General features: G+C 45.6%; 1 protein-coding gene across 1 annotated transcript in view; it reads right to left on the bottom strand.

Annotated features, from left to right (window-relative positions):
* The window catches only part of vps53 (VPS53 subunit of GARP complex), a 338,695-nt gene that overhangs the window by 313,885 nt on the left and 11,264 nt on the right, over positions 1-13,546 (bottom strand). The gene's annotated exons all lie outside the window — the stretch shown is intronic.

Genomic DNA, 13,546 nt, shown 5'->3' with positions numbered 1-13,546 from the left:
ATGCTGGAGAAACTCAGCGGGTGAGGCAGCATCTATGGAACACAGGAATGGGTGAATGGGGAATGGGCGAAGGGTCTCGACCCAAAACGTCACCCATTCCTTCGCTCCATAGATGCTGGTTCACCCGCTGAGTTTCCACAGCATTTTTGTCTACCTTCGATTGTTCCAGCATCTGCAGTTCCTTCTTAAACATAGCCACAAGATCTCTGTAACTTTGTCAGTGGCATGAGACATCCAGACTGTAGCATGCATTTACAAATCCTTGCACTGCATGTTATAGACATTTCCAAGTTCATATGGTGTATATGTTCGAAGAAGGGTCTCGACCCGAAATGTCACCCATTCCTTCTCTCCTGAGATGCTGCCCGACCCGCTGAGTTACTCCAGCATTGTGTGCCTATCTTTGGAGTATATGACATTTCTCTCTTTCATAGTAGGAGAGGAGGCACAGAAGTGTGAAAATGCAAACCTCCAGATTCAAGGACAGTTTCTTCTCAGCTGCTATCAGGCAACTGAACCATCCTATCAACAACTAGAGAGCGGTCATGAGCTACTATCTACCTCATGACCCTCAGACTATCTTTGATGGGACTTTACTAATCTTTCACTAAACGTTATTCACATTATCCCCTTATTATCATGTATCTGTACACTGTGGATGGCTCGATTGTAATCATACATTGATTGGTTAGCTTGCAATAAAAACTTTTCACTGTCCCTCGGTACACGTGAAAATAAACTCAACTAAGGAGAGGAAAAGACAATCCATATGAATCTTTCATCACCAGTGAAGCCTGCATTTGAAATGCATGCAGTCACAAACTGCAGGTTTACTCAACACATCCAAAAACACATGCGTTAAGTAAGTAAGTTAGTAAGTTTATTGGCCAAGTATTCACATACAAGGGATTTGCCTTGGTGCTCCGCCCACAAGTAACAACATGACATATAGTGACAGTTACGAATGACTCAGAAAACACTAAACATTAATAATAATAAAACGTTAATGATAAAACACCATTGATCAAGCATAATTACAAGTACATGATGTTATTTAACATCGATCTTGAAATACTGTGAAAAAGACACAAAGTGCTGGAGTAACTGAGCAGGTCAGGTAGAGTCTCTGGAGAACATGGGCAGGTGATGCTTCGAGTCGGGACCCTTCTTCAGAATGATTGCTGTGAGGTGGGAGGGGGAGGGGGGAAGAAAGCTGGAGGTGAGGTGGGGCCGGGACAAAGACTGGCAAGTGATAGGTGGATACTGGTGAGATGGGGATGGGGTGGTTAATTGTCAGATTGTTTAACAAAGGCCAGAGATGAAAAAGCATAAGGTGTGAGATGAGGATAGGAGAGACTTGAAATGCAAAGCTAGAAGAAGGAATATAGTTGGAATGGGAAACAGGGGTGTGGAAGGGAAAAGGGAAGAGGGACACAGGAAGAGGGAGGGAAAAAAAGGGGGTTTCTTTGCCTAGCATTGGAGAATTTGGTGTTCATGCCGCTGGGTTGAAAGCTACCCAAGCAGAATACGAGGTGCAGCTCATCCAGTTTACATATGGCCTCACTCTGACACTGATGAAATTATGTTTCGAGTGCTTTTTCTGCTCATAACACCAAACGCTTGGATTATAAGTTATCCACACTCTGTGCCACAATATCAATTACAGCCTTTTATAAGACTTCAAAAACATTTGATTTCCCCACCCCTAACAAGACTTTTTCAGTTCCTTCTAATATGTTGCATTTGACCACATGATCAATTTCCCTTGGTAATCCCTTCCCACGTTTTAGGTTGCTGGTCAGCCAGAGACTAATTTTACTTAATTCATCACTCTGTGGCAAGTTTGCTTTCCTAGGCAGGCAGCCAGTTGTGTTATTATTACCCTGAAGTTTGAAAGAGCCCTTCCCTTTAATTTTAGTTTTAGAGATACAGCGGGAAAGAGGCCCTTTGACCCACTGCCCATGCTAACCTTCGATCACCCGTTCACCCTGGTTCCCACTTCTGCATCCTACACACCGGGGGCAATTTACGGAATCCAATGAACCTACAAACGTGTTTGGAATGTGGGAGGAAACCAGAGCGCCCAGAGAAAAACTCCCCCCCCCCCCCCCATATCTTTGCACATCCCCAATCCTTTCACCTCTTCACTTTAATTGCATGTACCTGTATCTTGTGTTTTATGACTGTTGGCAGATCAATTTCCCTCCTGGAATAAATAAAGTCCCATCGTATTCTCTGAGACCATTTTTATTTCATTGATTTGTTTCAGAGACCGTTTTGTACAGTAAAAGGACACAAAGTGCTGGAGTAATCCACAGTGGTGGTTTCAGAGATGGCGGGTCTGCTGTATCAGGAGACTGGGTGGTAAAATATCCCACATACATTGGAAGGATGATGATCTCATCAAAATCCACAGACTTGACAGGTTAGATGCAGAGTGTTTTCCCTGACTGAGGAGTGTAGGATCGGGGCCACCCTTTGAAATGTGTAAGACAGGGTAGGAGAAGCTGCTTTACCCATAGAGTTGTAAACCTTTGCAATTCTCCACTTAGATGGCAGTAGAAGCATAGTGGCTGCTTTCATTTTAAACAGACTGCCAGATTTCTGGGCATTGAACAAATCAAGGGATTTGGGGCAAATGTTGGAAAATGGCCCTCGAAGGTGAAAGATCATCCATGATCTTGAATGAGGGCTTGAAGAGTTCTACAAACTAATTCTGCTATTTCTTAGGTTCTTGTGTTCTCTCAACATTTAAACAAAGTTATTCCTCTTGCATCTTTTAAATATGTGATCCCGCTGAATAAATGATCTGCTAATGTGAGCTCAAAGTGCTGGAGTAACTCAGCGGGTCAGGCAGTATCTCAGGCAGACATGGCTAAGTGACGTTTCGGGACAGGACCCATCTGTAGATTAGTGTCACTCATACTATTGGTCCGCCAACAGGCTTATTGCAGAGCTCTCTCTCTAGCAGACTAGCTGTATGCATGTGGAGATGAAAGCACCTTGTTTCCTCTACAGAGTTGCTAATAAAGGACTATGGATTCTAATCACTGTGTGAGTCTGATCATTTCCTACATGGTGTCAGAAGTGGGATAGTGTGGTTGCTTAATGGCTGTGTTTAAATCTTTAAGATTGATGCAAATCCATATTTCTTCCTTATTCTTTTTTGTTGCTACGACCACGGTCGAGACCCTATCCGTTGGGTCAGCCACGGGGACAATCACACCCATCGTCATCATTCTATCGAGTTCACCTTGTACACGGGTCCCACATAGCATGGGGAATCCGGTGTGCCGGATGGACAATTGGGAGTACCTCAGGGTCAGTCGTGACTGTGTACTTGACAGGTAACCTGCCCAGCTTGTCGTCGAACAGACTTTTGTATTGTGTCAGGAATTGTTGAGTGAAGCCACATGTCGCAGGCAGTTGAGACAGATGTACCCACTCAGCATCTGATGTCAAGGCAGACCCGTGCCACATGCGCCTGCTTCGCCACAGGCATAGTTCCGCATGTGGTCCCACCATCAGAAGTCCAGTCCAGACCACAACATAAGCGCGACATTCAGAAAGGGTGGTATGACAAAACAAGCAGACTACTTCCACCTCTAGCCGAGGGACAAGTGGTGCGTCTGCAAACCGACAAAGGTCACGATCGCATCGGTGTAATGTCTGGAACTACCTCCGAGCCACGTTCATACTTGGTCAATGCCGACGGCAGCACCTACTGACATAATAGGCAAAATTTCCTGCCTGTGAAGGAGCCAGCACCACCTCCGTACTATCCTGAAGGTACAAGCGTACTTCCATCCACATCCAGCGGCGTTGGCCCGACTGCACCAGCACGACAACTTGTTTCTGATCCGGTTACTTTGCCGATGGCTACGCCGCCTCCACCTGTGCTAAAGTCTCCTGTTTCGTCACCGGGAATGCTGTTTCAATCTCCGACATCTATTTCACCAGCGAGCGTGTCCCCGGTGACGGGAGGAGATGCAGCACTGTACTGTACCAATGCTGGTCGTGTTTGTAAGCTCACTGTAAAGTACCCGGGCTATGTTTGAACTTCCTCCAGCTAATTGACACATACTATGTGTGCTTTACATAGTCAGCAGTGTACTTTTGCTTTTAATTATTTGTAGTACTCAGTAGTTTTGCATTTGCATTTAATTCTTTAAGGTGGGAGGATGTAGATTAGTGTCACTCGTACTATTAGTCTCCCCACAGGCTTATTGAAGAACTCTCTCTCTAGCAGACTAGCTGCATGCATGTGGAGACAAAAGCAACTTATGTTTCCTCTACAGAGTTGCTAATAAAAGACTATGGATTCTAATCACTATGTGCGTGTCTGATCACTTCAGACCTTATAGGTCACTACGGATGCTGCCTGACACGCCGTCATTACAAAAAAACCTACCAAGTACTGGAGTAAACGAAAATCTGCAGTTCCTAGAGTCTGTTAAAATGAACCATTGTGCCCATCCATTCCAGTCATGATCCATCAAATATCCTCTCAACCTTCTTTGCCTCAAGGGGAACAATCCCACCAGCATCTCAGTCTAGGTTGACAGATTTAAGATGATAGATCTTAGCCTGTGCGTTTTACGCCGTCCATTATTTTCCTTGCGTTTTACTACACTTCCAAGGTTTGCGTCATCCTCAAAAACAATAACCTCACTGAGGTGAATAAGGCTTCCATAGGTTCATGTGATATGAAGGGGTGGGAGATTGCAACCTTCACGTGGTCCGCCCTGTTTTGACGAATGCAATCAACCCGGCGTGCACAATCAAATAAGATCAAATAGAACAAGTTGTCCTACAATTTAGGCTGTGCACGTCATACGCCAGAAGAAGAAGAAGAAGAAGATGTGATATGAACAGAATTAGGCTATTCGGCCCATCAAGTCCACTGCCATTCAACCATAGTGGAGCTATCTTTCCCTCTCAACCAAGACTATAGCCTTCTCCCAATAACCCAGCCCCCATACCAAGCAAGAATCTTTCAGAAAATCTGGGTAATTGCGACACAGCAAAATCCATTTAAAAATCTTGCAAACTCTATGACATAAAAAGGTAGCCTTACAAATAAACTCGGTCAGTATCAAATGTGGCATAGGCATGTATTTATACGCAAAACCATGCAAAGATAGCGCAAACATAAAACACTCATGCAGCCCATGACACTAATAGTGTGTGTGTGTGTGTGTGTGTGTGTGTGTGTGTGTGTGTGTGTGTGTGTGTGTGTGTGTGTGTGTGTGTGTGCGATGTATGGTTTTGCTATAATACATGCGTCTGCCATAGACAAAAGTGCTGGAGAAACTCAGCGGGTGCAGCAGCATCTATGGAGCGGAGGAAATAGGAAACATTGCCTATTTCCTTCGCTCCATAGATGCTGCTGCACCCGCTGAGTTTCTCCAGCACTTTTGTCTACCACACACACACACATATATACATATATATATATACACACATACATACATATATACACACACACATACATATATACACACACATATACACACACACACATATACATACATATACATATATACACATACATATACACACTTGCATATACATACATATACATACATGCACACAAAAGCTTTCTAGATTGTTGACATTTATTTACTAATAATCATTTCTTCTGTAAAATTATAATTGGGATGTCGCTCCTCAGATAAGTGCTAATCAGACACTGGAATTACCAAGAGAGTTACTTCTCATCCACAGCACCTGCTCTCAGGTTGCAGGAGATAGCTAAGCCTGCGTGGCCAGGTGGGAAGGGAAGAGTAAATGCCTAATACAAATGTTTCATTCCCACCACACATAGTTTGAATAGTTATACTGCTCCATGGGCCCCACAATGTAAACACTCGAGAGTCTGTGTCTATCCTCCTGCAAAGGAATATGGTGTTTATACCTACTGCCTTATTTTTTTTGTCATAATAAATTATTTCTGATGGAAAGGGTACAGATTCTTCCCCAAGTTTAGTTTACTTTAGTTTAGAGATACGGTCTGGAAACAGGCCCTTCGGCCCACCAAGTCCACGCCGACCAACGATCCCCTGCACACTAGCACTATCCTACACAGGGACAATTTACAATTTTTACCAAACCAATTAACCTACAAACCTGCACGTCTTTGGAGTGTGGGAGGAAACCTGAGCACCCGGAGAAAACCCACATAGGTCACGGGGAGAACATACAAATTCCATACAGACTGCACCCGTGGTCAGGATCAAACTCGGATCTCTGGCGCTACAAGGCAGCAACTACCGCAGATCCACTGTGCCACCTCCCACCCGAGGTAGGGGCCCTACACAGCACAGATAACTGATTACATATACAGCATCCTAACAGAAGGAATGAAGCAGCTACTGCTTTAGGGCAGCACCATGCGCAGCGCTAGATTTGCTGCCTTACAGCACCAGAGGCTCGGGTTCGATCAAGACCACAGGTGCCGTCTGTGTGGAGTTTGCATGCTCTCCCTGTCACCGCATGGGTTTTCTCCGGATGCTCCGGTTTCCTCCCACACTCCAAAGACGTACAGGTTTGTATGTTAATTGGCTTTGGTAAAATTGTATATTGTCCCTAGTGTGCGTGTAGGATAGTGTTAGTGTGCGGAGACCGCTGGTCGGCCTGGACTCGGTGGGCCCAAAGGCCTGTTTCTGTGATGTATCTCTAAACTATACTAATAAGATGTAAAATAGAAAGTAAATCCACCACCACCTCTGAACACTGAGGCAATGTCAACACAAGCAATCCTGACTGGTCGATACATGTCTGCAAGACTGCCAGTGTGAACTAATTCATTACCCATTTCAAATCTTCTCCCATAAATTCAAATAACCACAACATTGTGCACACTGCAAACCACTTGTGATCTTTGACTCACTTTGATCTCTTTGCATCGACTAATGAAGGGATGCAAACACCTCTCACATTTCTCCACCAGTCAATTCCCTTTTGATCGCTTTAGCTACCACATCATATTTTTAACCCATTTATTTGACTGCCAGAGTTACGTTTTTCTTTTTACACATACACTAGTTGCAGTATATGCTAAAAATAAGATCAAAGTAACAATTTGACAGAATCTATATTGTTAATTGTTATACACCATTTAGTTAGATTTTCCTTAGTTTAGTTTAGAGATACCAGAGTCAGAGAGTCAGAGTCAATTTAATTGTCATTTGGACCCCTGGAGGTCCAAACGAAATGCCGTTTCTGCAGCCATACATTACATACAAATAGACCCCAGACACAACAATAATTACATTTAACATAAACATCCATCACATAGCTGTGATGGAAGGCCAAATAAACTTATCTCTCCACTGCACTCTCCCCCCCCCCCCCCGATGTCAGAGTCAAAGTCATAGCCCCCGGCTGGCGATGGCGATTGTCCCGCGGCCATTAAAGCCACGCCGGGTGGTGCGAGGTCGCACACCGGGTCTTGGTGTTTTAGCCCCCGGTGTGCGCTCGCAGAGTCCGCGGCCATTCCAGCCGCGCGGGGCAGTGGTGTCAGGCCCCGCTCCAGGAGCTCTTCAACCCCGCAACTCGGGCGGGAGAAGTATACAGCATGGCAATTGGTACTTTGGCCAACCGAGTCCGCACCAACCAGCGATTACCCTCTACACTAGCACTATCCTTCACAATAGGGACAATTTACAATTTACAGAAGCCAATCATCAAACAGCCCTGTGCATCTTCGGAGGGTGGGAGAAAAACGGAGGGAAAAAAAGCAGGGAGAACGTACAAACTCCATACAGACAGCACCAATAGTCAGGGCTGTACCAGAGCCTCTGGCACTGTAAGGCAGAACCTTTACCAGTGCGCCACTGTGCATAACATGCTGTAAAATTTTCAAAATTAAGTCTACAATGTATGTTTAATATAACATAGAGTTCTTCTGCAAGATGAGTTAAATTCATGCTACAAGCCTGTGCATGCTACATGCATATATTATAGCATTATATCACAAAATCCTTGTCTGCTGACTTATTTTTGTGGCGAAACTAGATTTTCTTCCTTATCACAATGAATGTACTTGAACTCATTCTTTTGTCTTTTAGTTACATTACTTCAAGTAAAATGATATTTCTTCCTGTCCCAATCTGCCAACACTGCACAAATGTTCCTCGTTTATTACTGAGCACTTCAAACAGACATAGGAGGAAACTGCCAGCTGGGAGAATGTTGCTAAATAATAAAGAGCGGAGTCTTGCTTGGAATGCAGTAGCTCAAGAATTTACCAAACATAATTATATTGCCTTGAACCTGGTATTTAGAAGTATCATATTAACTTCAATTTTGTAATGAGACCAAGTTTCAAATGTGTTGATACATTATTTATAAATCTGACATCTTCTAAGCTACGCCCTGAATGTTTGTTTGGTAAAAGACCCGATTCATTTAGTGCTTTATGAAGTCGTTCAAACCATTCTACGCACAAGGTACTTTAATGTGTGGAATGTTGTGTAGATTGCTCTGCACACAGCAAGGTTACACAAACAACTGCTTATACAACGATAAATTGCAGCTTGGTAATTGAATGTCGTGTAGAATTAATCCAAGACAAGAACACAGTAGTCTATTCATGGGTCCCTTTTACACATTTACTATTTTCTGTAAACAGCAGCAGACCACAAAATGCAGCTGAGAACACTGTAGCCATCTGTAGTAACAAAAAGAGCACTTCACAATTACTATGAATATGACACACCCTGCTGGGCAGCTCTGCCAGCTGCAATGCTTCATTCTGGCAACGTTGCAATGTATTCATGCTCTGACTTCTCAGAAGCAATGGAGACATGTTGGCTAAATACTGGTACATAATTAGTGTTTTTAGATTTTCAAGCGTGTTTTATTGTCACGTGTCCCAGGCCCTTCGGCCCATCGAGTGGGCGCCAACCAACAATTCCCGTACACTAGCACTATCCTACACACATGGGGCAATATGCAAAGCCAATTAACCTACAAACCCGAACATCGTTGGAATGTGGGAGGAAACCGGAGAATCCTCAAACGGTCACAGAGAGAACGTGCAAACTCCGTGCCGACAGCACCCGCAGACAGATTTAACACTGGGCTCTGGCACTGTAAAGCAGCAACTCAACCACTGCCTCAACCTTTGATTAATGTTTCCCAGACGATAATTACTTAATTTCAAGAATCTGAAGTTGTTTATTGGCAAATACTCCTTTCAGGACAGAGTGAATAAATAAATGCTTTTTAATCAAGGTCAAATGTTCTTGCACCTTAGGCTTGGAAATATTCTTATAATCATTGTTACGGCACTTTTAAATAACCCGAGGTGTGAATCAATAGAATCCCCCGAGTTCAACCAGGAGCATCTAAAGCAGTGGTTCCCAACCTTTTTTTGGCCATGCCCCACCTAATCACCTCTAAAATCCTGATGCCCCCCCCTTGCTTTCCCTTGAGAGAAAACGGAGGAAATAGATATTATAAGGGTAACTTAGCAAAAGCTCTTTGAATCTCATTTCTAAATCCAATTCAATAAATAAGGTTCTCCCATGACCTCGCGCGCTTCGTGCGACGTGCATGAAGAGCGATGGCGCGGTGATTGTGTAATAACTACAAAATAAAGACCTTTTTTACCCCAAAAAAATTATTTACTCAAAATAACATCTGAAGCATAAACTACATATGTTTACCTGATGGAAAATCCAAAAAAATAAAAATCGAAACTTTGGACCCAGACCTCCTCAGTCGCGCTCAATTGCCCCCCTTAAAAATCAAATTGCCCCCCTGTGGGGCGTACGCCTCACGTTGGGAACCACTGGTCTAAAGTCATTGTCATTCTGATTCCTGCATCCCTTCCATTTGGGAAGTGTGCTGTACAAACTCTGCCTTCAACAATTGACATGTTCTCCAAGGGAGAACAACAATTACTCCCAAACTTATAGGCCTGTCCCACTTAAGCGACTCTTTAGGCGACTGCAAGAGACTGTGCAGTCGCCACATGTTCGCGGGAGGTTGCCGGGGAGTCGTCTTCATGGTCGTGAAGAGTTCCCGCATTCTGGGAACTAGTCGCGGCAACATGTTGAAAAATTAGCGGCGACTAGAATGAAGCCGTCATGGAGAGTAGCGAGAATTCTCGTGCCGTAGGTGGGTCGCTAGGAGGTCCTAGTGGGTTGCCAGGAGGCCGAAGGTTCTCAGAGATTCTCGTAGGTTGTAGCCGGTGCTGACCGGTGAATTTCATTGGCTCATTGGGGAAAAAAAAGTAGTAAGCAGCAGTTTTCAGAACCAAGGATAATCAACCGGTAATGTTAATGTCTGCCGAGCTTCACAGCTGTGTATCTCTGGCTTCTTAAAAGTAGTCTCATAGAAACATAGAAATTAGGTGCAGGAGTAGGTATTCGGCCCTTCGAGCCTGACTTCTGATCATGGCTGATCATCCAAGTCTCCACGCCTTCTCCGCCCTCTTTTAAAGGACTCACCGTACACTGTGTTTTGGCCGTCTTTTTACAGCACCAACCTTCTTGTTCATCGTGGTGTGTGTCTGTATCACCTTGGATTTGGACCGTGTGGATATATCTTACACCGTACTCCCCCCACTTGCCCTGTCCCTGCCTGCATAACGGGAGAGGTGTGTGTCTCTGTGTGTGCGTGTGTGTTTGTTTCTGTCTGTCTGTCTGTCTGCGCCCTAAGTGGGACAGGCCCATGAGGCTCAGGGCTGTCAGAGGAGAAAGGGCGGTGAAGGCAGCTTTTGGCACGCTGGCCATTATCAGTCCGGAAATAGAGCATAGACGTTGGCCGATCGTTTCACTGAATATCTCCCTTCAGTCCGCCTGGACCAACCTGATCTCCCGGTTGCCAAACACTTTAATTCCCTCTCCCATTCCCACACTGACCTTTCTGTCCTAGGCCTCCTCCATTGTCAGTGACACTAAATGCAAATTGGAGGAACAGCATCTCATATTTTGCTTGGGCAGCTTACAACCCAATGGTATGAATATTAATTTCTCTAACTTCAAGTAACCCCTGCATTCTCTCTCTCTCTCTCTCCATCCCTCCCCCACACAAGTAGCACCAGCTTCTCGTTCTCACCTAGCAAACAGCTAACAATGGCCCGTTTCCTTTATTATCGTTACTTTTTTCACATATCTTTCTGTATCTCTCTATATCACTGTCTATATGTCTCGTTTCCCTTTCCACTGACTCCAGTCTGAGAAAATCTTGACCCAAAACATCACCCATTCCTTCTCGCCAGAGATGCTGCTTGGCCCGCTGAGTTACTCCCGCATTTTGGATCTATAGAAGTTGGGACATTATGTTATGGTTGTACAAGAAATTGGAGAGGCGGCACTTGGAGTATGGTGTTCAGTTGTGCTCACCCTGCTGTAGGAAAGATGCCATTAAGCTGGAAAGGGTGCAGAGATGATTTGCAAGGATGCCAGGACTCGGGGACCTGAGTTGCAAGGATGTTTAGGTTTATTATCATCGTATGTACTGAGGTACAGTGAAAGGTTTGATTTGCATGCCAACCAATCAGATCAGATAATAGTATATAGAAATGCAATGAAATCACATTTAAATACAATATCTGGAGCAATGTGGATGTTACAGAATATATTGCCAGGATTCGAGGACCTGTGTTATAGCAAAAGATTGTGCAGGCTAGGACTGCATTCCTTCAAATGCAGGAACCTGGAATGATCTTATAGAGGTGTGTAAAATCATGAGGGGAATAGATATGGTGAGTGCAGAGAGTATTTTTCCCCCCAGAGTGGGGGAATCAAAAATCAAAGACCATAGGTTTAGGATGATAGGAGGAAGATTTAATGGGAACCCAAGGGGCAACTTTTTCTACACAGAGAATGATCTGTAATGGCAGATGATCTTAGAGGTACACAAGATCACGAGAGGAATAGATAGGGTGAATGCACAGTCTTTTACCCAGAGTAGGGGAATAGAGAACCAGAGGACATAGGTTTAAAGTGAGGGGGGGTTTAATAGGAATCTGAGGGGTAATGCTTTCCCCAAATATGGTGGGTATATGAAACGATCTGCCTGGGGATGTAGTTGAGGGAGGTACTATCAGCGTACGCTCATAATTTTGTCTAGATCAAAGGAGGTGCCGGAACATTGGTGGACCTGTAACCTGCATTTGTTTAAGAAGGAACTGCAGATGCTGGAAAATCGAAGGTGGACAAAATTGCTGGAGAAACGCAGCAGGTGCAGCAGCATCTATGGAGCGAAGGAAATAGGCAACGTTTCGGGCCAAAACCCTTCTTCAGACTGATGTAGGGTGGGGGGGAAGAAGAGAAGAAAGGAGAAAGGAAGAGGAGGAGCCTGAGGGCTGAGGGAGAACTGAGAAGGGGAGGAGACAGCAAGGGCTACTGGAAATTGGAGAAGTCAATGTTTATGCTGCTAGGGTGCAAACTGCCCAAGCGGAATATGAGGTGCTGCTCCTCCAATTTCCGGTGGTGCTCACTCTGTCCATGGAGGAGGCCCAGTCCAGAAAGGTCAGATTCGGAATGCAAGGGGGAGTTGAGTGCTGAGCCACAGGAAGATCACGTTGGTTAATGCGGACCGAGCAGAGGTGTTGGGCGAAGCGATCACCAAGCCAAGGTCCGGTAGGCGGCGCGACTCTGGTCAGCAGCGGCCTCTGCAGCCTGTCCGCGTTTTTATTATTTTTTGTCTATGTTTATATGTAGTTTTGTTATTTTATGTTGGGGTGTGTGTGTGGGGGGGTGGGGGTGGTGTGGGAGGGAGGGGGACACTTTTAAATCTCTCCCTGCACTGGAGACCCGACCTTTTCTCGTCGGGTCTCAGTTGTCGTTGAGGCTGCAACGAGGAGCGGCCTCCAACAGAAGAAGCCGGGGACTCAGGTGCCGACTCACCTCGCCGTCGCGGAGCTGGCCGAGAACGGAGCGGGTGGAGCGGTGGAGGAGCGCTGCCGCTGCTGCTGCTGCTGCCGCTGCTGCTGCTGATGCGGAGGCTCCAACGACAGGTCTGTGGACGGCGGCACCGGGAGCCCGCGGGTCCCTGGAGGGAGACCGCTTTTCAGGGCTCCTGCAACGGCGACTTCTCCCGCCCGAGCTGCGGGGTTGAAGAGCTCCTGGAGCAGGGCCTAACATCACTGCCCCGCGCGGCTTAGAATGGCCGCGGGACTCTGCGAGCGCACGCCGGGGGCTCCAACATCAAGACCCGGTGTGCGACCTCGCACCACCCGGCGTGGCTTTAATGGCCGCGGGACAATCGCCATCGCCAGCCGGGGGCTTTGACTTTGACTCTGACATCGGGGGGGGGGGGAGAGTGCAGTGGAGAGATAAGTTTTTTTTGGCCTTCCATCACAGCTATGTGATGGGTGTTTATGTAAAATGTAAATTATGTTGTGTCTGGGGTCTATTTGTGTGTAATGTATGGCTGCAGAAACGGCATTTCATTTGGACCTCCAGGGGTCCAAATGACAATTAAATAGACTATTGACTATTGATCTCACCGATGTAGATCAGCTGACATCGAGAGCAGCGGATGCAATAGATGAGGTTGGAGGAGATGCAGGTGAACCTCTGTCGCA

The sequence above is a fragment of the Leucoraja erinacea genome, chromosome 28 (genome assembly GCF_028641065.1).
Source record: "Leucoraja erinacea ecotype New England chromosome 28, Leri_hhj_1, whole genome shotgun sequence".
Taxonomy (NCBI): Eukaryota; Metazoa; Chordata; class Chondrichthyes; order Rajiformes; family Rajidae; genus Leucoraja; species Leucoraja erinaceus.
The sequence above is the reverse complement of the archived record's forward strand: the minus strand, read 5'-3'. Positions and strand labels throughout refer to the sequence as shown.